Genomic DNA, 24,380 nt, shown 5'->3' on the forward strand with positions numbered 1-24,380 from the left:
GGTAGAATTGAGCCTCAAGACCTGAGACCCAAGGTCAGCACCCTGCTTGCTCTCACGCTCTGTTCTAACCCGTCTTCAGAACATCAGAAATGTAGCAGTGGTGATGCTTCCCAAGGACGGAACAGGGACTTTGCCACTGGTCCTCAGAGCTCATGTGCACCCCTTGGATATCCCCCCTCAACAGAGAGGCCAGCCCCATTCCATCATGGAAACCCTCCCAGCCTACTCTGATGAGATTGTCCGTGCCCCTGTCTTGGATGGGCCGACTACAAATGACTTAGGAACTAAACGAAGACTATGCATTGGCCTTGACCAACGGCACTGAACAATTAGTGTCGATGGCCCCATCAGGCTCTAGGTTAGTAGGAGAATATTCTCAAAAATTTCAGAGAGTATAAGGGACGTCTTTTCTAATTAGGGTCCGTGATGTGGTCATACTTTCTTATTGATCTAATAATTGGTGCAAATGTACAAAAACAGCTGTCCCAACAGTGTGCTGCCATGTGGCCTTGGGTTTTTCATTCTCGCCTGTAATGCCCCCTTACCACCTCAGAAAGCAAGGCTTCATGCATGCAATAATGCCTGCATTTCAGCTGTTCTTCAGATTTACAGCCTCGCCTCTGAAATACGAACAGGTTTTTTGGAGATAATCAGTCTCACACACAATTTCAGCCAACATCTGATCAACCCCAGTCATAATTAGTTCTTGCTAACGTATTACACTTTGCCTAAACTATATTGGAAGATGTTCTCCAGTTATGATACCTGATTTGTCAAACTCAGCCTTGTTTGGAGATGAGGGGGGCCTCATTCTTCCTTGTGGTAGGAGAGCTGCCCTCAAAGCCTTTCCTTTAAATTCTAAGTCATGATCCAACATCTTTGTCTTTTCCCAATTTCAGCTTGTACAGCCTTTCCTTTTAAAAAACAAAGTATAACAATTGCAATTCTCCCTTGGCCAGTGGCCAGACATCCAAGGGCCGGAGCGAGGAGATTAACGGATACACCCAGAGGGGGACAAGGTCAGAGAGCAGAACATTCTGGACACATGTTTGTGTCAGAGACCAGACCCCAAAGGACTGGAGAGCTCCCATTAAGAAGGGCTGGTACCTCCAGCTAGAGTGACATGCGAGGGCCCTTCAGAGCCTGTGCATGGAACATGCCTGTGACATTAATTAATGCCAGGCAAAATGTAACAGCAGATCTTGGAAACTAAAAATAGATCTTTACTAACTGATTCATCCCCTGACTGCACAGAATTTGGAGCTTTTTATCTGCTTCTATTCTACATGTACATTACATTACGGCCTTTTTTCCCCCTTTTCTCCATCTTTGTTGTTCTTACTTTTTCCTCTCCTTCTTGGTGAAAGGTCTAAACCTTCCGGAAGCGATGTCCCCATTCAGCTCCCCTCCGACCCAGAGACATGCTCGATAAGCAGGGAGATCACTCCTTCTCCTGCTCCCATGGTTGTCAGCCATGTAATCTGCACTTAGTATTTTCCATGCCGAGGTCCCTGCCTGTTGCATTCCACACCGAACTCTGCAGCTTCATTTCCTATTAGAGTCCCTTCTATTTTAGACTTTGTTGATTTCTATTAGGAAGGAAGCCTATTTTAAAAAAATTAGCTGGACAGCTGGGTCTGATTGCTTTTGATTACTGGGCTTGGGGCCACTAGGGAAACAGACTTCCCAAAGCCCCTTGGATGGAGGACCATTTCAGAGGGCCCCAAAAGCATGAGTCACTACTCACTCTAGACAGGAAGGGCCAGCAGCCCCGGTTGGAAATCAACAGGTCACGTCAAAGGCAGGACGGCACCTTCATCCACATCTGAGGTTTACAAGCCTGTGCTGAAAGTGAGGAGGAGGGGCTAGAAGCCCCTTGGTTCAAGAGATCTCACGGGGACCTGAGTGGGGCTCGTGTCAGAGATAACTGCGTGTGCTTGGAAGGAATCATCCATCATGCTTGCCTGATAGAATCACTCGGGAGGCAACAGACCAGGCTCAATGATTAAGATCCCTTCATCTGGCTTTGCATCCCAGACCTCCAGGTGCACAAAGAAATCACAAAGTCCTCTCTCACCTTTAAGTGCTCAGTCCACAGGCAGGTGGGGGCTGCCGCTCTCTCCCGAAAACCGGTGGCTCCGATGAGGCAGGAGCATTCTCCCTGCTCGTCCCATCTCTGCCTCTGCTTCTCTTTATGCCTTCTCTAGAGAAAAACCGACTGCTGGAAATTTAAAAAAAGAAAAATTGTGTGTGTGGAGGGTGGTGGGTGTCGGGGGTGCTGGGGCGGTGGGGGTGGCAGAGGGACACGGGGGGTAGGTGTGCAGCCTGCCCTGGTGTGGGCTCGGGTTTAATGGCCGACGCTGGTGATATGGTTTGCCTGCTGAAGCTCAGTGCCACGGCAGCTCTGTGTGTGGGCGGCGGCAGCTACACGGCTGGGTTTCAAACCATTACACTGAACATTTGCAAACAGATAAAAAAACAAAACCATCCGGTACAAATGGAAACTTCTGTTCTCCTTTCTCTTCCTGCACTCTTTCCCCTTGCACCTCTCCTCTTCGGTTGAGGAGAAGGAGGGTGAGGGTGGGCATTTCTCTCTCTGGGCTCCCTTGGTCCCCTCTTTTCCGACCATACCACTCCCACGGCCACTCACATGGACAGGGAAATCAGGTCTTCCAGACCGACTCCCCCAGCTTTGGGAATGTCCAGTCACATGAGAAGGATTTTCTCTCCTCCAGGGTCTTGCTCAGAATCCAGCCACTGAGAGCCACCAAACCAAAAGAGGGTGTGGGCTTCCATATCTGACAATCTTTCATCCTTCCTAGTTTCAAAGCCACCTTAGAAATGGCCAAACACAAAGTGGGGTGAGGTGTACTTTCATATCTAGGTGACACTTTTCCCACAGAACATTATGCACGCAGTGGAATGTGATACTCCATGGAAAGAAAAGAGGTCTTGTGGTCAAATTACTTTGGGAAATGTTGCATCTTGTATTGCTCTGGAATAATCATAGAGTACATTACCAGGTAAAGGCTCTGAGAAGTCCTGCAATAAAGAATCTTGTTTCACTTTGTTTAATCCAACATTTTCAAAACGTGTAAGACCTTAAAGGACCAACCCCTCCTCTCCCTTACAAAGACAATGACACACACAAACACACACACACACACACACACACACACACAATCTTCTGTCCCTCAGCCCAATGGTAACATGACCCAAGTCAATTATTTTAGCCAGAGAGCAAGATTGGGCCAGAAAGGATACATGTGGGGAAGGGGTCAGGTCAAAGTTCACCATCTAAGGACACTATCAGCTTGGAATTAACCAAGGTGTCACAAATGGTTATCAATGAACATGAGACTGTGGCTGTGGTTCATGAACAGAGTGTGAACCGGATCATCCACAGATGATTTCTCAGAACTGTGGGTCACTGTCAGTACATCTTCCCTCCCACCCCAGCAGGTCTACTCCTCACTGCTCCTGCCCACACATGGGGGCAGCCTGTGGCCAGGCAACAGGAACAGGCACTGTGGGACAAATTCACAGGCCCTCCCCGCCCAAGGGCCCTCCAGACAGTCTTCTGGACACTATAAAAATCAAATGAGATGTCCTCTAGGACATGAAACTTAGGAGGCAGAAGAACAGAAGCCTGAAACACATCAACTCCAGAAGACACATTTGCTGAAAAGACGCACTTATGTTGGCAGTGACTCTACCAGGAGGAGAGGCAGGGAGGTTGACACAGGGGGTAGGAGAGGAAAGAATGGTGCCTCTGCTGGGTTTGAGGGTTTCTATGAGTCGTCAGTGCAGCAACAGAAGAGGCTGACAGACCCTCCACAGCACGCCATCTGTAGGGCCTCGGGGAAGCCCTTCCCATCACCATCTCCTCATCTGAAAATGGGTTAAGTCAACTGTTCTCAACCAACAGTGATTTTTTCCCCCTCTGGGGACACTGGGTAATGTCTGAGGATATTTTTAATTGTCATGACTAGGGCAGGGTGCTGGCCTCTAGCAGGTAGAAGCTAGGGATGCTGCTGAGCACCCTGCAATGCCCAGGATGCCCCCACCACAGAGAACTGATCAAGGCTTCCATGTCAGGAGTGCAGAAGGTGAGGAATCCCAGCCTCAGCAGCCCCTCCAGCCTCCCTCTGTGGGGCTCAACTGAGACGACACCTGTGAGAATTCTGTGCACATCGAAGGCAGTTATGTTCTACTGTGTGTGGTAAGGAAGCGACTGTCATATCATTTAAATGGCATTTAATTTCTTGTTGGGTGACAAGATGGAAACAGATGGAAAGCAGAGTAAAAACTCTGCTTCAGATCAAAAAAAGAGAAAGCTGGCCTGCCTTAAAAACACTCCAAATTACATGATTTAAAAAAAAAGAAATAGAAAGAAACAAAATGCCTCCTCTTGCTTAAGTACATCAGACAACTTGAACTCTGTGTGAACAGAGTGAAATGGGCACCGAAAAGCTTTAAAAAGCTTGCGAGCACTCAGCGGATAATCACTGGTAATTAGAGCATTTTATAGAATCCATTAAAGAGGCTTTAAACAAAGCTGAAAATTATTTGTTGACCTTCACTCTGAAGGAGGCTAACGGTCATGCTGACAACAGTAATGTGTCCAGCCTGGTTGGGGATTTTCTTTTAAAGAAATCCTTGGCCAGAGTTGCAATATAATCTTCAGCACACACTGAATTATTAGAGGCCAAGAAAAGGAGAAAGTGAAGTTAAAGTTCAGACTGATCCTCAGGCCAACCTTCCAGCCTTTAAGAAGAAAATCTGGCCATGTTCTGATCGGGCAACCCATCCTCCTCCCCAGAAGGACCCCGAAGGTGCAATTCCAAGTCCACAGGCCCAGGACATGGTTTTTTCTTCCATGGCAGAGAAGTCCCAGGTGGGTGCGAACTCTGAAGAGCCAGGTAGGGCCAGGCCTGCCGTGGCTGGAGCGAAGGCAAGGCCCAGCCCAGGAGGGAAGGGAGAGAAGCTTGTGTGAGGAACAAGTACACAGCTCACTGTTCTTCCAATAAGGCTTTCAAGGAAGGGACGACCAGCCAAGTTTCTGACATAGACACTGAATGGGACTCACACTAGCCAGTTCCATCAGCTACCTCTGGGCATCAGCATGGAGACCAAGCCCAGCCTGTTAGACTCAACTTTCCTGTGTCTTCTCCACCTGCCTACTTACTCACCAGAACAAGCAACGGTTGTGCGTTTGAGCACTTTTCTAGGCCCTAGGAGCAAAATGGCAAAGAAAAAACAAAAGCAGGGCCAGGTGCAGTGGCTCACACCTGTAATCTAAGCACTTCGGGAGGCCAAAGTGGGAGAATCATTTGAGGCCAGAAGTTGAAGTCCAGCTTGAGCAACAGAGCGAGACCCCATCTCTACAAAAATTAAAAAGTTAGCCAGGTGTGGTAGTGCACACCTGTGGTGCCAGCTACTCTGGAGGCTGTGGCAGGAGGATCGCTTTAGCCTAGGTGGTGGTCGAGGTTGCAGTGAGTCATGATCGTGACACTGCACTCCAGCCTGGGCAACAGAGTGAGACCCTGGTCTAAAAAAAATAAAAACAAAAAGCACAGTCCCTGACTTCAAGGAGTTCATAGTCAGTTGAGGTGAAAAAGACAAAAATCAAAGAATAATGAAAAATAATCAAATTAATTCAATGGCTGAGAGTTTGAAGCTCTACGATGTGCTAGGCACTGAAAATATGAGTAGGCAAATTACGTAAAAAACCATAATGAAAACAGAAAAGCACTCTGAAATTTTTGCTAGAGGCATTGCTCATCAAATGCTGTAAAGGCAAGGCCACCTCTCTTTGTTAAAAGGGATTAGGAAGGACCAGGTGTTAACAACCTATTCCGCTGAGATCACTGGAAAGGGGGTAGGTTGCTGATTCTGTGATGTGTTGTTATTTAATCCCAGGTTCTGTGCACCTTAACGTCATCTTGTGCTCTTCCATGGCTATGAATTCCAAGCTTTGGAAACACTACCTTAAATGTGGGGGTGGGGGGTGTTGGGGAAGAAGAGAACACAAGCCAGCTTCAGGCCTTTCAAGGAGGAAGGAAGGCTGTTCAGGACCTAGGACAGCTCCAGTGCCCACTGTCTAGTTTCCCATCCTTCCCAGGCTGCTGGCAGACCAAAGGAGGTACGGCTCCCAGCTCAAGTGCTTCCCACTATGAGGAATCAGTTACTCTTCCCATGGGAGTCTACTGATTCCTTCGTGCCTCATTCCTTCATGGCTCTGCTCCTTCATAGCTTCCACCCTATTCCCCCTGCCAACTACTGACTCTCTACTACCCATCACTCAACGGTGCTGAGGGAGGATCTGATTGGTTCACCTAGTCCATATGGAGCCTCACAGTTGGGCAGAGCTTGCCCTCTGGGCCAATACACTAGCCGCAAGCCATCCATAGAGGATTGCTGTGGGGCCACACAGACACCACTGAGCCAGCACTGAATGAGGTGGCCAAGCCATGTGAGTTTCCCCAGACACGTAGAGCCAGCAGTTTACCATAGAGTGCTCTTCGCAACACAGGGGTGCTGGGAGATGAGGGTCCAGGCCAATTTGGGGGTTCATGGGATCATTTCACAGGGTTCACAGACAGTTTTTTAAACTATAATCATTATATTTTTATTTTAACTGACTTTCACAGTACAGCTCTAGCTGACATGGCAAACTCATGTGTTTTCCATTTAAATAAAGTTGTAACCGTCAATTTAAAGAAAAATATTAATTTTGTTCTAAAATTTATGTGGAAAGGCAAAAGAACTAGAATAGCTCAAGTATTTTGAAAAGGAGAATAAAGTCGGAGGAATCACATTACCCGATTTTAAGACTCACTGTATGGCAACAGTAATCCAGAGAGGGCCACAGTAATGGAGAAAAACACCTAAATCAATAGAACAGAATAAAGATCCCAGAAATAGACCCACACAAATATGCTTGACTGATTTTGACAAAGGTGCAAAAGCAATTTAATGGAGTAAGGATAATCTTTTCAACAAACGGTGCTGGAGCAAATGGACTCTGTAGGCAAAAATGAAAGAAAGAAAAGAAAAATGTATTCTACACCTCACACCTCATACAAAAAGTAATTCAAAATGGATCATAGATTTAAATGTAAAACTATAAAACTTTTAGAGAAAAAAATTGGAGAAAAACTTTGAGACCTAAGATCAAAGTAGACTTCTTAGATGTCACACAAAAAAATACAATCAATAAAAGAAAAAAATCGATAAATTAGACTTTATTAAAATTAAAAACTGGCTGGGTGCAGTGGCTCATGCCTGTAATTCCAACACTTTGGGAGGCCAAGATGGGCAGATTATTTGAGGTCAGGAGTTCAAGACCAGCCTGGCCAACATAGTGAAACCTCGTCTCTACTAAAAATACAAAAATTAGCCAGGTGTGGTGGTGCGCACCTATAATCCCAGCTACTCGGGAGGCTGAGGCAGAAGAATTGCTTGAACCTGGGAGGAAGAGGTTGCAGTGAGCTGAGATCGTGCCACTGCACTCCAGCCTGGATGACAGAGTGAGATGCCACAATAAATAAATAAATAAAATTTAAAACTATTGCTCTGCAAGAGACCCTGCACCAACCACGTATCTGACAAAGGGCCAATATCCAGAGAGAATATTATAAAGAACTTTCCAAACTCAATGGTAAATGAAAAAGTAAAGCCATGATAAGATTTCACTGCACACGTATCAAAATGGCTAAAATTAAAAATGACAACACCAAATGCTGGCAAAGATGTGGAGAAACTAGGTCACCCAGACCCAGTTGATGATGTGAATGTAAAATGGGACAGTCACTCTGAAAAGTTTGGCAATTTCTATAGTTAAATAAGATGTTAGCATTGGAGGAAACTGGGTGAAAGGTCCCTGGGACCTCTCTGTACTATTTTTGCAACTTCCTGTGGATCTATAATTATTGAAAAATAAAAGACTTCAGAAATGAAGAATATTAATTAAATAGTAGTCAGGTGATTTATGAATGCAGAAAAAAATTGTGATGGTGCCTAAGTTCCATGGTTTACTGTTCCCATGGGGTGGAGGGCCCAGTCTCAACCAGGAGCAGATTCTCTGGCCAGCCTACCTTAGGCACCCAATGGATTTGCTAGAAGCAAAACTCTAGCTCTTCTCCAGTCCAGGTATCTGGTCAAATTTAAAACCACGGTAGCCTCTGAGTCCAAATGAGCCAGCTTTCTAAATGGCCAGAGGCCTTGTTAAACTCAACTAAAATTGAACTGAATGACACAGCAGATGTCTTTGTGATAAGGGCAGTCTCGGAAAGAAATACCACATTTCATCACCTCTAAGAAACACAATTGCAAGAAGCACCATTATTTTTTGTTCCACTGTGAAAGAAAACTACGCTGCCAATTAAACCATGACACAATGCATTCTTATCACTTAGAATTTTTAATTTTACTTATTGTAAGAGTTCTTTGAGACTTAATTAGACAGATTTTTATCACATATGACTATTGTGCATACATAAAAATGAAAATACAAGTGAAATAAATTGGTTGTTATTCCTCAAACTACTTTACACCGAGTCCGATTCTTCTGAATCACTGTTCAACTCAGACTCATCAATGTTTGGGGTTTTTCCACGCTCTATCATCCTCTGTGCATTCATCCAAGAGCACTCATTATATGGCATTTCTTCAAAGAATCCATAAAAAGATTGAAAGTCAAGAGTGCTGGGCTTTGAGGACACTTTAAAATTATATACAGTTTTTCTGCTTCGGGTCCGACTTCAGCAATGTCACTAAACATATTTGACTTGCCCCAGTCCTCCAGTCTGTCCCTGCAACCATGACATTCATAGGGGTTAAAAGAGGGCTCCATTGTCCAATCTCGGATTCTTTTCCAGCGCACTGATGCTAGTCAGTTGTGTATTAGTTACATGTGTCCACTGGTCATTTGGTTGTTCACACCTGCACAGGTAATTCACCTGTGTCATGGCCTGAATAGCACACTGTGGACTCTAAGAGCCATCCTGATTTCAGAAGAGCAATCATGTTAAAAACTTAGGGGGGCTGGGTGGAGTAAAAACAGAAACAAGAATGGAAAATAAAAATTATTTTTATTTCAAGTTTCCATCTTAGAGATAATGAAATACAGTGAGTGGACTGTATTTATAGATGTAAATAAATGTCCTTCAACAGGTAAATGATTAAATAAACCATAGTACATCCATACCATAGAAATACTGTTCAACAATAAAAAGGAAGGAACTACTGTTATACCCAGCAAGTTGGATGAACCTCAAGGCCTAAGCGGAAAAATAACAGTCCCGCATACCATATGATTCAATGTATAACATTCTCCAAATGACAAAATTACAGAGATGGAGAAACACTTTATTTATAAATTGTCACGTTATTTATAAATGTAAATAAAATAATGTCAGAAGGCAGTAACCGCTATTAAAAAAAAAGCAGGAAACAAAATTGAAAGTGGCTCTGGGGAAATGGACAGAGAGGACCTTTCTGAGCAGGGGATTTGGGAACAGTCTGAAAAATAAGAGAGCAAAGATCAAGGAAAAATCCAAGGGAACATCCCCTGGCTGTGTCCATCAGGGCCAGTTAGATCATGCTGCAGAACCAAGGCACTCCAAGTCCCAGTGGCCTAAAACAATAAAGGTTTGTTTCTGCTTTATACTTCAGGTCCATAAGCAGGTAACTTCAAGACCCCAGATTGATGGAGAAGCTGCTGTCTGGAGAATCTCCAGTTTCCATGGCAAAGGAAAAGAAAAGGTGTAAATTCCACAGGGTTCTAAAAGCTTTTGCCCAGAAATGGCACGTGTCCCTCTGCCCACATTGCCTTAGTTACTAGGGAGACCTAACTCTGAGGGGGTGTGGGAATGGAGCATAATCTATTATGTGCTTGTGAGAAAAACCAAAAATATTTGTTGAATAACAGTAACGATGACCTCACAGGCAGAGCAGAGAGCAAGCAAGAGTGCAGTGAGGTGCAAACAAGCACAGTGATCAGGGGACGGGGGCCAGCAAGACTGAAGGATGGCAGAAGAGACTAGTGGCAGGGGAAGACAGCACCATAAAACATGGGGAGCCAGTCAGCACCCTGAAAGTGAGGAGCCTGTCAGCACCATGGAAAGCAAGGAGGCCCATCCTAAATCCCAGTCATGCCCCATAAGCCACAGCTTCATCCTGATTATGACCTCAAATGCCTGCAGACAGAATTAAACAACTAATTGTATAATGAGGTGGTTGAATTATACCTAATTTCCACAAATGTTTTTGTTGAACAAACACTGCAATGCCAGAATGTGGTTTTCAATCATTTAATTAGTCTTCCAAAATGCTCCAAAATCGGTGTTAATCACAGTTTTAAAATAATACATCTAATGTGTCCCTAAATACATTACTGTGTCTCAGCATTAATCCTGCAATTAAATATGTCAAGTAATTCACACACATTTAACACCTGGTGTTTGGGATTTTGAAAATAATGCATTTCTGAAAGCAGGTAACCAATGCATGAAGTCCAAAGGACCTTAGCAATTTTCTCTGGGATAGCAAGAGAGGAAGGGGCCACAGTCTTGGAATTGGGGGGTGGGTGCAGAAATGACACGGGAATTGAAATGAAGGGCTTAGGATGTGACACAGGGTCAGAGTAGGCCTATCTTAGAATAACAAGCTGTGCCCCAGAGAACACATGGGCACTGCCAGGTCCCTCCACCCAGTGCTAGTTGCTATAAATGCTCTGCTGGCACCACTCCCACCTGCCTGGGGCTTCTGCCAGGATGTGGCCATGTTCATGATACTGCCATAAACCAAAGGTTAAAAACTGCAGGTTGACTCCGGCTTTGCAACTTCCACTCCACACAAGAATCCCTAACCCTGTGTCAGCTCAACTTCTACGGAATTAAAGGAAACTCTTCCAGGGGCAGAGAGCTGATGCAGACTCCAGGTTTGATAACCCTATAAAGTTTGAGCCACCAAGAGAACCTAAAAAGGTCAGAGTTTGAAGTTGACCACCTCTGAGGACCTAGAGATGTCAAGTAACATCTTGGCACTCCCTGTTCTCCATCCTGACATCATTGGTGAACAGAAATAGAGACTGATTACACAAAATGTAGTGAGAAAGGCAAGGTATTTTTCATCTTGTATACAGTGCTTCATTGATGCACTTCCAAAAAAAAAAAAGATGTATTGGGAGCATATTAAAGGCATATTAGTGCATATAACATCTAAAAAATCTGGATTTTGCCTGTCTTGGGATGAAAGTTTGGGTTTTGTAATAGAGAACCCAAATAACAGTGGCTTAAGCAAGATGAATGTTTATTTTTCTTCTGTATAATAATCACAACACAGACAGTCCAGAGGTGGGTGGTGGATCCACAAAGTCAAAGACCCAGGCTCCTTCTAACTGGTTGCTCTTTCTCCCTAAAAAATGCCCTTGCCCACATAGTCCAAGGTGCTTCACCAGCTTATTCCAGGAGGAACAAAGGTGTGGAAGGTGGATGCGCCCCTTCCCTTTAAGGGTGGGACATGAAAACTGCATAATTCGTTCCTGATCACAGCTCTTCCACCAGAATTTAGTCATCAGGCCATCCCTAGCTGCAAGAGAAGGTAGAAAGTTCTATTTCTATTCCAGGTAACCACGTGCCCAGCTAAAACCTGGGGGATCAGTTGCTATGAGATAGAAAGGAAAAAGGATTTTGGGGGACAACTTGTAGCCTCTGCTATGTTGCCTTACAGAAATCTGGAGTCTGGTGGGGAAGAAAAGAATATGGCCAAATTCCAACATTTTATCCTAGAATAAGCCAAATATCAGGACGAAAGCTCAGAGGAGGGGGGAGGTTTTGGACTGCAATCAAGAGGGAGCTACAGTATCTACCGCAAAGGATCATGGCAGGTTTAAACATGAACGTGCAAGTGCAGCAACAGTTGGGTGTCAGAGGGCATCTTGAGCTCCAGGATCTCAGGACAGAGCTGGTGTCCTGTCCCACAATTTACTTTCTGGGTAATGTGGAAGGCAGAATTCTAACCACATCCCCTGGTTATTCAATCAAACTTTAATCTAGGTACTGCTGCAAAAGGACTTTGCAGATGGAATTAAGGCTACAAATTAGCTCACTTTAAGATAGGAAAAATACTCTCAATTATAAAGGTGGGGCTGAAGTAATCACATGAATCCTTAAAAGCAGAAGAGAAAGGCAGGTCAATGAAGCAGCAGCAGAGGGTAGGAGATGAGGCAGGATGGGAAGGAAGAGAGACTCGAAGCATGACAAGGACTTGACAGCCCATGCTGGCCTTGAAGGGGGCCATGAGCCAAGGAATGAGGCAGCCTCTAGACCCTGACGATGTCCTCAGCCCACAGTTAGTAAGAAAACAGGGACCTCAGTCCCCCAGCCACATGGAACTCAATTCTGATGACAATCTGAATAAGCTTGGAAGTGGATTCTTCCCCAGGGCTTCCAGTAAGGAACACAGCCTACTGACTTTTTTTTGAGACAGGTTCTTGCTCCGTGGCCCAAGCTGAAGTGCAGTGGTGCCATCATGGATCACTGCAGCCTCAAATTCCTGGGCTCAAGCAATCCTCCCACCTCAGCCTCCCAAGTATTGGGTTGGTGCAAAAGTAACTGTGGCTTTGCCACTGAAAGTCATGGCAAAAACCGCAATTACTTTTGCACCAACCTAATAACTGGGATCACAGGCATGCACCATCATGCCTGGATTTTTTTTTTTTTTTTTTTTTTGAGATGGAGTCTCACTCTGTCACCCAGGCCGGAGTGCAGTGGCACAGTCTCGGCTCACTGCCAGCTCCACCTCCCAGGTTCACGCCATTCTCCTGCCTCAGCCTCCTGAGTAGCTAGGACTACGGGCGCCCGCAACCATGGCTGGCAATTTTTTGTATTTTTAGTAGAGACAGGGTTTCACCGTGTTAGCCAAGATGGTCTTGATCTCTTGACCTCGTGATCTGCCCACCTCGGCCTCCCAAAGTGCTGGGATTATAGGCGTGAGCCACCGCACCCAGCCGCCTGGATTTTTTTTTTATTATTTTGTGCAGAGACAGAGGCTCACTATGTTGCCCAGGCTGGTCTCAAACTGCTGGGCTCAAGTGATCCTTCCAATCTTGCCTCCAAAGTGCTGGGATTCTAGGCATGAGTTGCCACACCCAGCTCTGCCAACTTCTTGATTTTAGCTTTGTAAGACTCAGAGCAGGGAACCAGCTGAGACATGCTATTCCTGGACCTCTGACAAACAGATTGTCAGATAATAAATGGGTATTGCTTCAAGCTGCTAAATTTGTAGTAATTTTCTACAGCAACAGTAGAACATGAGCCCAGTGATCTTGTGTGAGTCCCTTCTCTGTGGCTTATTTTCCTTATGGGTCAACAAGAAGAATAGTCGTTATTCCTTAGAGCTACTGAGAGGCTGAAAGACGACTGCTGGGGTAGCTGGTGTAGAGGAACCAGTAATCAATGTTCCTGCTGCCATGCAGATGGGTTTTTTTTCTATCTTGGAGGGGAAGGGGCCAGTGGAGGCTTCCTCAATCCTCACCACAACCTTCTAAGCCAGGTGCTTTCATTAGCCTCATTTATAAGAGGAACCTGAGGCATGAAGAGACCGAATGACTTCCCCAAGCTTGTACGGTTAGTAAGAAGCAAAGTTGAGATTCCACCCCAACCCATGTGGCTCCAGGGCTCTGTGAGGAAGACTACAGATGCTCCCATCCCAGATGAGCACAGAGAGGTTGGGAACAGAAGGACCACACGGCCAGTCTATGGTGAGCCAAGCATGTGAGAACAGTGTCTTGAGCCAAGACAACAATAAACACATGGCTTCTGGCTTGGCCCATGGTGGGACCGCTGGGTTTCTCTTGTCCTTCTCAGGTCACTGAGAGGTCCAGTGTCTCACCTGTAGCTTCTCAGAGTAGACTAAAGAGAAAGCCCACAGTTTCCATCTGCTTAAAGATCAAAAGAGAGAAAAGTGGATAAAGAAAGCCCCATGCAGCTGTTTTCCCTTCAGTCTCCTTGTTCCTCATTTATTCAGCAATCAATGACCTTCTACATGTCAGGCACTGTCCTTGGTGCTGGGTGACAGCGGTGAGCAGGATGGCACAGTCCCCATAAGGAAATACAGACAAGAGACAAGAAAATAACCGAACAAGGACACAAGATCACCGTGGATAGAGGGACTGCTTTGGGCCTGGGTTCTGCTACTTCAAGTCTTCTTTGGTAGGGAGGGAGGGCAGGAGGGGAGCAGGGGATCTGCTGGCTGCTACAGCCACTGCTCTCTGTCCACCATTCAGCAAGATTCTGGGCATGACAGTCCACATTAGAGGGTTCTAGGGCGGTCCTCAATGCCACTGAGAAGCCAGCAGGGAGCTGACCCAGAAACATGCCCAAGACATCTGCTGGGAACCAAGGAGGAGCATCTCAGCTGCAAGGTGTTCCCATATCAGGGCCCAAAAGAGCAGCAGCCCCACCATGGGCCAAGCCCAGAAGGCATGTGCTTATCATCGTCTCATCCCACCACACTGCTGACCAGTGACCCGCACTTGATGGCAATGATGCGCTCTTCTCTGGGACCTGAGAGTGAGCAGCACGGAAGTCAAGCAGGGCCTAAAGGAGCAGAGAGCCAGGGGGGGGCATGCACTCTCGCTCCAGGGCTCGCCCTTGCCGCTGAGCTGCCTCCCCTCTCTGAGTGTCTGTTTCCAAGCTGGAAAATGACAGAATGCAGGGAGATGAGCTCTTGAGTCTCTGACCCCTGGACTCCAGCATGTGCTTCTTCCTCACTTAGTCAACCAGCCTTTATCTGCTGCTTGTTGTGTCCCTAGCCCTACACCCATAACCCAAAATCCATGCTTTCTATTCCCTTTTCCTCCTTGGCAACTGTCAAATCGAGGCACACACGGGGCCACTTGTTCTGCCCATGGGCAGGGCCATCTGGTTCTGCATGGAGGTGCCTATGGACAGACCTGCATTCATATACATTGCTTTAAATTATCACAAAAATTGACTTTGGATAAGAACTTGACAGGGGAGGTGTGTTTTCCTACTGGAAAAAGCATAGCAACCGCCCAAAGTGATCCTACGGAAGTCATGCAGGACCAGAGGTTGAACAGGCCCTAACGGGTCAGTTGAGAAGCTTCCAGCTGTGGTCAGCAGTGTAATGGGCCACTGTCAGGCCTTGGAAGCCTCAGCAGAGCAGAGCCTCAGCCCAGCTGGCTCTTGACACAGCTCACCCAGGCCAGCAAGGCTGGAGAAACTGCCTTCAGCCCTGACCAGCTCACCTTCCAGCTGCGGGGTGCTTGAGATGAAGTTGAAAGTTTGCTGAAGATTCAAGTTAATTCACCAGTGTAGCAATCTGGTGATTACAAAAATGTATGAAAAAGACGAGGTGCCTAATTGAAAAAAAAAAATAGGCAAAGACATTTCCAGAAGCCATGCCAATGTCCAAGGAGCCTATGAAGAGATACTTCACCTCTCTGATCATCAAAAGAAAAGCAGGTGAAAATGAGATGACATTTTTTATCCACCAGACTGACAAGAAGGTGAGATATTGCCAAAGGTGGGCTTGGCAAGGCTGCAGGGAACAGGCCTGCTCCAGCCCTGTTGATGGGAATGTAAAATAGGAAACTTTCTGGAGACCAGCTTGGCAATATGGGCACAGCGATTAATCATCTAGAAAATTTTTCCTGACAACATAATCAAACACATTCACAACAGGTATATACAAGACAGTTTACTGAAGTCAGACAATGGCCAAAAAAAAAAAAAAAAAGAAAAAAAAAGAGTTAAACCTCCAAGAAGAAGAAGCTTGAGCAACTAAATTATGGGACATCGCTGAAATGCAAGGCAGTCATTTAAAATGCTGATAGAATGCTACAGTTTTTATTTTTTTAACTTACAAAGATGTCTCTATCATATTATTGTGCAGAAAAAAACAGCAAGTTACAGAACGGCACAGGACAATGTTCCCACTTGTGTGAAATTTCTCATACAATGGGGTGTATGTGTGCTGTGCACAGTGAGACACCAAAGAAGAGGCATCCAGAATGTTACCCCTATGTGGAAAGAACTGGAGGGATTTTAATTTTTATCTTTATGCTTTCCGGTGTGCTTCGAATTCTTTACAGTGATCATGTACCATCTTTATAATCAAAAAAAGTACAATGAAAACAGTTTTCATTTTAAGAAGAAAAGAGCAATTTAATGAGGCACAAAGAATGCCAGCACTCTAAAGACCTGGCCATGCCTGGATGGATAGAGATAAATCTGTCTCATGCCCTGGAGACAAGGGCTGGCAAGGCCGTCCCTGCCATGCCTGCAGATGCTGCTTCACACCTCCCTGGGGCTGTACCCATCACCCACTCAATCCCTTACTCCCTTAAAAATGTGCCAAGGAGCAGGCCTCCTTGTTCTAGCCCAGGCCCCTCCTTAAAGATCCCGGTGGTCAGAGGGACACCCGCATGGGGCTGGGGTCTGTAGAGTGGAGGAGAAACAGGAAAGGACACCATGGGGTGCAGGGCAGAGTAGGCAGCAAGAAACCCCTCAAGGTCAAGACTTCGGGAGCCAGACACACTGGCATGTATCAGTAAGCAAGGAATTCCACCTCCTCTCTGTCAAGTGAGAGGCGATGACACCCGCCATGAGGAGCTCTCCTAAGGACCCCCTGAGCTGACACACGTGAAGGCTATCACACCTGGACCAGGACCCTGGCTTTAGCGCGGGAGCCCACTATTAGTAGGAATCATTGCCTTTATTACGAGTGTGGTTCCTGTCCTCCGAGGACATCAGAATGCGAGCTGGAGAAGAACGTGAAGTACAGAAATGGTGACTTGGGTATTGATGACCACAAAGCTGTTCTCAAACATATGAGAAAGGAAGGGGCAGAGAGGATGCCTTTTCCAACTCCAGACCAAGAAGCGGTCCCAAGACCCAAGATGGATGCTGGAAGGTTAATGCTGGGAGTCTAGCATTTCCTTCAACCTTGCCCACAAGAGTGTTTCAAAGGGAGATGGATTCAGACACATCTCATGTTTACTGAGCGCCTACCGTGCACCACACGCTTCCACGCCCATTTACTCAGGCCTCACAACCAGCTGTGATAAGAGGATTGCTAGCCCTCCTTTCAGATGAGGAAACGGGGGCTCACAGAGCTCAGCCATTGTCAAAGTCCCACTGGCAGAAAGTGCCAGGGCCAAGAGCCCCACCCAGACACTAGGTTCCTGAGTCCTGAAAGCAGAGGCTAGAAAAGTGTCCCCAACTCCCAGACCTCCCACCCAAGAACCATTCAGAATATCCATTAAACACCAAAGGCACAGATGTGTCCATACCCAGGGTGAGTTTGGGGGCTTTTTCATCTCTGGGACTCAAATTTGGATTAATCACATTACCAGCAGCTTCCAACATCACCACCAAGCTCCGCCAAACAGAGCACCTTGCCTTTCCAGAGTGCCTTTGGTGTTTAGAAGCCCCAAGGTGCACCCACATCCACAGGGCATGTTCACACAGCCTGTCTTGCTCATTAGGAGGGGAGGGGAGCCAAATGCCTCAAACTTCTTTTTCTGGGCCTCGCCCTAGCAATGTGTATGGTGAAGGGAGAACCATCAGGTGTCTGTTTGCTCAGAGTGCCAGGCCGGATGCCAGCAGTTCAGTGCACCCTGGAAACTTAGAGGCCCTTTCACATTTTGCAAACCCTCACACCTTCCAATGGCTACGATGGTTCACGTTCTGCTGGAAAAACACAGGGAGAGAAGGAACACGATGCTGAAGCCAGGAATGTGCTTCCAGGCCCAGTTTAGATGCCATGCCTCTCACGACACCCACCCAAGAGAACCTTCTCTCCCCCAAGCATATTAACGGCCCTGTCTCTTTAATAACAGCAAATGTTGGTCAACTTCTTACCAGGTGCCAGGCCCTTCCTAGCTCCCTGAATCCCATCATCGAGGCTGTGTGGGAAGTACTGTTCTTATGCCCATCTTACAAATGAGGAAACCAAGGCCAGGAGGTTCGTTTCTGCTGTAACCACACGCAGCCCTTGGGTCCAACGTCCATCAGGAATCCTGAAGTCTGCATATGGTCTGAGTCTAGTTAATAGGATAAATGGTATAAATGTCCTTCAACAGGTGGACAGGTAAGCCCCCCATGGAGTCCTAGTCAGCCAGAAGGAGGAACGAGCATGGGATGTACCAACAACATACAGGAATCTCAGGGACTTTGTGCTGAGTGAAATGAAAAAGGCCAATCCCGCACACCATGTAAGTCAATGTATAGCATTCTCCAAATGACGAAATTACAGAGGTGGAGAACCAATGAGTGCTGGCCAGAGGTTAGGGAGGTGGGCTGTGACCATGAAGGGGCCACATAGGCAGCAACTTCATGGGGCTACACAGTTCTGCGCAGTTTGTTTGTTTGTTTGAGCCAGAGTCTCACTCTGTCACCCAGGCTGGAGTGCAGTGGCATGATCTCGGCTCACTGCAACCTCTGCCTCCTGGATTCAAGCAATTCTCCTGCCTCAGCATCCTGAGTAGCTGGGATTACAGGCGCCCGCCGCCACATTCTGCTAGTTTTTATATTTTTAGTAGAGACGGGGTTTCATCATGTTGGCCAGGCTGGTCTCGAACTCCTGACCTCAGGTGATCCACCCGCCTCAGCCTCCCAAAGTGCTGAGATTATAGGCGTGAGCCACCACACCAGGCCCAGTTCTGTGTCTTGTTAGCATTGGGGGTTCCATGCATCTAGGTGATAAAACAGCACAGAACTAGATACACACACACAACACACACATGCACACATGCACATGCACACACATATATACACACAACATACACACACACGAATGCATGCAAAAGCTGAGGACAGCTGAATAAGGCACTGTGCTTCCATAAGGTGCTATCACTGGAGAAGCGAGGTGAAGGATCCATGGGAAAACTCTGCACCATGTTTGTAACTTCTTGTGAGTCTAAAATTATGTCAAAATAGGCCAGGCATGGTGGCTCATGCCTATAATCCCAGCACTTTGCGAGGCCAAGGCTGGCGAATCACCTGAGGTCAGGAGTTCGAGACCAGCCTAGCCAACAATGGGTGAAACCCGGTCTCTACCAAAAATACAAAAATTAGCCGGGTGTAGTGGCGGGTGCCTATAATACCAGCTACTTAGGAGGCTGAGGCAGGAGAATAGCTTGAACCCGGGAGGTGGAGGTTGCAGTGAGCCAAGATTGCCCCACTGCACTCCAGCCTGGGGGACAGAGTGAGACTCCACCTCAAATAAATAAATAAATAAATTCAAAATAAAAAGTTTTTTAAAGTACATCCATTTCTTACCACTTCCCTGGCCTGAGCCACCACCACCTCTGACCTGGTCACACTGCCTCTGCCATCTCCAGCCCCGCAACAAGTGGCTACCATCTTATGGAGAATAAAGGCCAGGTGCATCCCCCTAGCTGGCAAGGGCCAATGTGGTCTGCCCACCAGCCAGCTCACACTGCGGCTCTGTCTCAGCCACTCCTCTCCACCACGCTGCCTCCTGGACCATCCTCCATCTGGGCATTGTCCCCCAGGTCTCCTGTGGCCACCTCCTCCTATTCCTTCAGGACTCAGTTCAGATGCTACCTCTTCAGAGAGGCCTTCCCTGGCCAGTCATCTAGGGGGCCCTTCTAGGAACGACTGGGGCGGGACGGCAGGGAAGACAGATGGAAGAGGAAGTGTTCCATACCCCTGCAGGAACAGGAGTGTGCATGCTGGCCACTGCTCATCAAAGTAAACACTTGGTCTGTACATTTTACCATATGTAATTACACCTGATTTTTTAAAAAACACCTAATTAGTATCCCTCCTCACCGTGACTATTGCATTACCCTATTTATTTTCTTTGTGGCATTCGTCACAATCTGTGATCATCTTTTCATTTATGTGCTTACATAAATGAAAATTTACATAAATGTCTGTTTCTGGACACAGACCGCACACCACATGTGTGGGCACGCACATGTGCTGCACACGCACGGTTGCAAACGCCTCACACTGGACCAAGGCTGCGGCCCCCAGGATAGGCAGCCCAACATCCAGCCAGTGCCAGGCTGGCTACAGCGAAGGAGTGTCTCCCAGGCTTGGCACACCATGTGGGCGCTGCCCTGTGAGCTCACCAGGGAAGAGTGGAAGACTTCACTCTGCATCCTCTCCAAAGTCCTCCTCTTTTGTCTAGGCCAGAAAAGTTCAGCCCAAATTCAGAAAAGTTCCACTGGTGGGCGTACTTGCTCATTTGAGAAGTCTTCCTGAGGGTGGAGGGTGCTACAGGAACCCAAACAACCCGGGCCCTGCCCTTGAAGCTCCTCCATTCCAGAAGGAGTCACGGGCAGGAAACACATAAATATCTCACAGGCAAGGTGGCAAAACCACCAGGCTGGAAAATAAAGTAGGAGACCTTTGAGTAGAGATCAAATAAAGTAGGAGTGAGCCCGTTGGAGGGAAACCAGTTATGGAAATAGAGGAAAGCACGTGTCAACCATCTGGGCTGAAACATGCATTTGTGGCAATGGAGGAAGAGCAGGGAGCCCCGTGGGGCTGGCTGGGAGCAGGAAGGTGCAGGGCCTGGAGGCCACGGGAAGGACGTGGGACTTTACCCCAAGTGAGAGGGAGGCCATAGGAAGATCTGACCGGAGAGCAGCATGACCTGACTTAGGTTTTCACATGATCCCACGGATTGCCTGGCAAAGAAAAGCCCCTAGGGTGAGATGACGATGCCAGGGAGCCATGAGAAGTGGATGGTCTATGATCAGGGGAAATGGAATGGTGACATGGACTCAAGAGACAGTGATGGAGGTGGGACAAATGGCCAGATTTAGACTATACTTCAAAGGCAGGCCCAAGGGGACTTGCTGGTGGATTAGATGTAAGGTGTGAGAAAGAGAAAGGATCAAGGATCCTCCGAGAGTTTTGCCCAGAGCCCAAGGAAGAATGGAGTTGAAATTTACCCAAGAAGCAAACCTCCTGGGATGAACCCCTTCAGATGAGGAGTCGTGAGGTAGGTAGGGGCAGTGGGGCAGCGAGGGGATCAGTTGGGTGGGGCAGCAACCCAGGCAGAAATATAAACATGGAGCCCATCGGCATTCCAACAGGCGCTCAAAGCCACACTCTCCAGCACTTACCCAGGAAAGAGCGAGGAACCGGTCCTGCAGCCCAACACCCAGAGCTCAGAAGAGGAGAAGCCACAAAGACGACAGAGCCAGAGTGACCCATGAGCTTCACAGAGAATCAAGAGTTTGTCCTAGAGGACAAGCAAGAAAGTCTTTCCAGAAAAGGAGTGACCAAGCATGTGCAAGGTGGCTGACGCGGACAGCAAGCGGAGAGGAGAGACTGTGAGTGCGTGGCCTCAGGCCATGCATGCGTATGGAAAGGGAGCAGCCAGGGAAGCTGAATTTCAGTGCGTTTGAATGAAAATGGAGGACAGCTAGAGACGGGAGCAGGCAACTCTTGGAGGAGACAAAGGGAAGCAGGAAAATAGGGCATGGCTGGAGGAGAGTATAGAATCAAGATCAGAGAGCTGTTTCTAAAAGGACAGAAACAAACTTCAGTGTGCACACCCAGTACCTGGGTATCTTGTTAAAGAACAGAGTCTCAGAGTCTGCACTTCCCACAAGCTCCCCACGGTGACGCTGCTGGGACCACTTGGAGGAGCAAGACATTTAGGGTGCACTAATCTGCAAGTCACAGAAGCCAGCACTTCCGAATGGCTGAAACAATAGGGACTTTATGTTATTTTACAATCCAAGAGTTCCTACAGCAAGTTATAAACACCTTGGAGGGTAAAGGGGAATTGACACTGGGGGAGAGAAAGGGGGCTGTTGGAGAGCAAAGTGTTCTGGCACACATGGGGAAGGTGGCCTAGGATAGGAACACAGGCTGCTTAAGAAATGGCATTTCCTAAAGAAATCTGTTACTTCCAGCATGGGTAATGATTAAAAGTAACTTCTAACCAAGTGTGTTCTGCCAGCCGGGGACGTTTGCATAAGGGACACTCAATAACTCTTTGTTTATGGATTGATTTCCAAGTGTGGCTCCTGCTGAACTCAAACACACCAAGGGTCGTTTATAATTGGAAGCATCTCGTTGCACCCACCTGGTGGGCCCAAGTCCTTCAGAACAGTTTGCTCTCAATCCTGCTCTCACGTCGGCCAGCCCAGCCTCCATTTAAATTATCACTTCAAAATTGGTGAGGCCTGAATTAATGAGATTTAACTGCACTCACAGCTTTAGATTAAAATCAATGTGGTACCCAAACATGAGTCAATGAAAAATGGTTGGGTAAAGCAGAAACTAACAAACAACTCTCTCATAATTTTATTTAAGAGACCAGCTAGGCCCTCCACCTTCCTCCCTGGGCTTTTCCCCAATTCCTTGACATAGCTGAGATTTCAAAATCTGCATAGCTAACACGTCCTACTCTGTCTTGAGAAAAAATTGAACCCATTATTGTCAAAACCCAAGTCCTCCTCAACAGAACATGTTGGACAAAAAGTAAACCCATCGGCGGAGCTTCTCAGACTTTAGTATGCACACAAAGTGCCTGGGGATCTCCCTAAGGAACAGAGGGTGATGCTGTGGGGGGGTGGGGAGAGCCTCAGAGTCTGCATTTCCCACAAGCTCTCCATGCTGATGATGCTGGGGCCACTCGGAGGAGCAATGCATTTAGGGTGCACTGATCTGCAAGTCACAGAAGCCAGCACTTCTGAATGGTTGCAACAATAAGGACGTTGTATCATTTCACATATCAAGAAGTTCTACAGCAGGGTGGGGCCAGGGATGGCGAGTGCGCAGGAGCCACAGCTCCTAGCAGTGACCCAGGTCCTTTCTATTAATATCTCCCTGATCTTGCATCCCTAGTGTGCAAGCTCTGTCCCCAGGCTGTCACAGTCACAAGATGGTTCATGTAGTCACAGGCATCACATCCAGTCCTAATAATGTCCAGCCAAAGAAAAGAGACATCTCTCTTCTTTGAGCCTCTTTTTAAGGAAATTTTTTTCCGAAGGCCCCAGCAGGTGTTATCTTTGCCTCACTGGCCAGGCCTAAAATACTTGCTCACTCCAGACTGAGCCCTGGTCTAAGGAATGTGACAGCCAGAAATGATCGCCTCCAATCAGACTTGACCCCCTGCACGGGGATGGGATCCTCATCCTGAACACACTCCCAGCGTGGAGGAGGGTGGATACCTAAACCAACTAGAGGTTCCACCAGCAAAGATGAGGAGTGGCGGGCTGCCGTGCCCACTGCAATAAGAGCCATTTTATTCCACACTGAGCCTCTTGAAGGGGCCAGCCCCTTACACGAGAGAGATCTGAAGTTCAGAGAGGTGACCTGACAAGCACCCCTGTTTTCTGACTACAAGCTCTGTGTTCCCTTGCGTGACCTCCTCCTTGTTGGGGTGGTGAGCCCAGCAATAGACAGCAACGATCCTGGACATGCTGTACCCACGGAGGCGTCTGGCCCCACCGCACAGGCTGCTGAGGTGCATCTGTAATCCCCCAGCCCGGGGTTTAGAGTCAACAGAAGCCAGATCAACAGCTAATCACGCTTGTGAAGCCCAAATGATTTCAGAACTTGGATTGCTAACCCTGAGACAGATGGTGAATCAGGTACACAAAAACAAACCCTATGTGGCACTGAGGGATGTTGCCAAGGGACAAAAGAGGTGACAGTTTTATTCAAAATCAGACTCTGTACCCAGCTGTGCTTCCAGTCAGCCTATGGTAACATGAGGCCAGATGAGACCACCAACACAGCCATGATTTTTCTTTGGCAATGGGGCCTGAGGAATGACCCTGGAGGCTAGAGTTATAGAACACAAACAGGCAGCCCAGTGTCCTCCTCCCGTTCAGAACCGAGGGAAAAGAAACGGCCATAGGAAGAGTTTATTTTTCCCGAGCTGCTGGAGGATCACCTGACATTGCCACCAACACAGATTATTTTGCATAGGAGTCCACCCCACCTTGTCCCCACACCTGAACCAACAACCCTGACCTTCACGGGGAATGGTAAAGGATCTCCTGGCAGGAGGAGACCTGTATTGCCTGCTCCGTGTGCCCTGGCTAAGCTAGTTTGAAGTCAAAACTTTAATATCCTTTCAACTGGCACTGACTTCAAATACGCTTCACAGAGCTTCTTAATCTGGTTTATGTTCTGTGGCCGAGATGCCTGATTGGAGCCCAGAAATGCTGCTGTAAAGCAAATGCCCCGATTAGAGACATTCATCAGAAAGCAAGATCCCTTAGCAGCTGTGTGGCTGGGCTAGGAAGACCACCACGCTCCTGGGAATTAACGGGTAGCCCACTCCCCTCACCTGCACTGACCCCGTCATCGAGTCACCTGCACATCGCTCTCCTTGAGCTTTCTTCC

At 47.3% G+C, this 24,380-nt stretch overlaps 1 protein-coding gene across 1 annotated transcript in view; it reads right to left on the reverse strand.

The window, feature by feature from the left end:
• ZNF831 (zinc finger protein 831) overlaps window positions 1-2,345 on the reverse strand; it is a 112,875-nt gene extending 110,530 nt beyond the window's left edge. Inside the window, exon 1 of the mRNA XM_063634208.1 lies at window positions 2,078-2,345. The gene's annotated coding sequence lies outside the window, so the exon portion shown is untranslated. The remainder of the gene's footprint in view (window positions 1-2,077) is intronic.
• Window positions 2,346-24,380: the final 22,035 nt, after the last annotated feature.

This window comes from Symphalangus syndactylus, chromosome 24, assembly GCF_028878055.3.
Source record: "Symphalangus syndactylus isolate Jambi chromosome 24, NHGRI_mSymSyn1-v2.1_pri, whole genome shotgun sequence".
Taxonomy (NCBI): domain Eukaryota; kingdom Metazoa; phylum Chordata; class Mammalia; order Primates; family Hylobatidae; genus Symphalangus; species Symphalangus syndactylus.